General features: G+C 38.6%; 1 protein-coding gene across 1 annotated transcript in view; it reads right to left on the bottom strand.

Annotated features, from left to right (window-relative positions):
• mex3a (mex-3 RNA binding family member A) overlaps window positions 1–1,463 on the bottom strand; it is a 7,036-nt gene that overhangs the window by 4,247 nt on the left and 1,326 nt on the right. The window lies entirely within an intron of this gene.

Raw genomic sequence — 1,463 nt, 5'->3', positions numbered from 1 at the left:
CTCCCGTCTCCCCCCACCCCCACCCCCACCGCCTATCATGACAGACAACCATGTGGCGTTGAGAGCGTGCTCAAGGCGTGACTGAGATGCTACAACCGTCTTTTTCTCTCTCTTGACCATTAAAAGGGACTCACGGCAAAGTCCTGAAGACCAGACAAATGAAATTAATAAAATCAGACAAAATCTGCGCATTTATTTTCTTCATGTTGATGATTAATGTGTCCTTAAATTTTAAAATTTAAGACTGGATGAGAACTGTACCTACAGAAACACTGGAAGAGGCTGAAAATAACCATATTTATTGAGCCAGTCTAATGTAGGTCAACCGAGCTTCCACGTGCTTTTCAGTAGAGTGCTTTGTTTACATTGAGTACGTACCCACATTTCATTTATGCATATCACTATAGCTCAAAAACTACTGCAGTAAACTCACTTGATGTAGTTCAGGGTAATCTTTTTTATGTTGGAATCCTTACTTTGCAATGAGTACCTTTAAACGTTTATCACAAAAAATAACCAATAAAAATGTGTCCCTGTCCTCCTTTAAAGCTAACTTAGCTTCTAGGGAAAAAAACAAACAAACAAACCCTCAGATTTAAGGGATTCTTCCCCCACGCCCCGCATCATGGTGCTACTTCTTGCTGAGTCACCCTTTAAGAGCATCCTGTGAGCCCCCCCCCTCCCATCATACCCAGGGGTGGTTCTAGGGGGTGGCACCAGGTGGCAGCTGCCAATGTAAAAAAATATATATATGTTGGCACCGTATTTATAGTCTGGTTAATAGAAATTCGTGAATAACGTCTGCAGAAAACTTCTCTCAGCAGTTTGGAGTTCACTCAAACCACTCTGGAATTTTAAAACTGTTTCACCAAAAGTCAACTAACTGCTGGTGCTTTTCAATCCTGAGAGTTTCTACGTCTCATATCTGAAAAAAACAAAATCTTCAATTTTTTGCATTCTTTTTTCAAAACATTTCTGACTGACTCTGCCCCCCAATCTGAATCAGATGTATTACTTTAGCTAACACGTGTTTAACACCGTTTAATTCCACTCTTGTCTTCAGATGTAAATGTTTAACTGATGTTAAAAATTCAGCACTGTGCATCTGAATACAAAGGAAAACTGTGAACTTTTATTGAATCTACACTTTTTAAACCAACCTCCTGTACGTATTCATCCACAGCTGCTGCAGACCACGGTTTAGTTTTTAAAGGCAGATTTTTTTTGTCTGTAAATTATTTTGACATGTACAAATTGTTGTTACATATATGTTTAAGTTAAGCAGTTATTGTAATTTTTTGTTATAAGAAAACTAAATAATGACCAAAGAATCTGGTCAGAAAAAGGCTCAGACAGATTTCAGACACATCTGAGGGAAATTAGGTGTAAAAGTAAACTTTTCTTGTAACATTAAACTAAAGGACACCCAAGGTAAATCTCTGTAGCTGTGCCTCTGCCCCCCC

This window comes from Kryptolebias marmoratus, linkage group LG16 (genome assembly GCF_001649575.2).
Source record: "Kryptolebias marmoratus isolate JLee-2015 linkage group LG16, ASM164957v2, whole genome shotgun sequence".
Lineage (NCBI taxonomy): Eukaryota > Metazoa > Chordata > Actinopteri > Cyprinodontiformes > Rivulidae > Kryptolebias > Kryptolebias marmoratus.
This window is presented reverse-complemented; position numbering and strand designations above follow the sequence as displayed.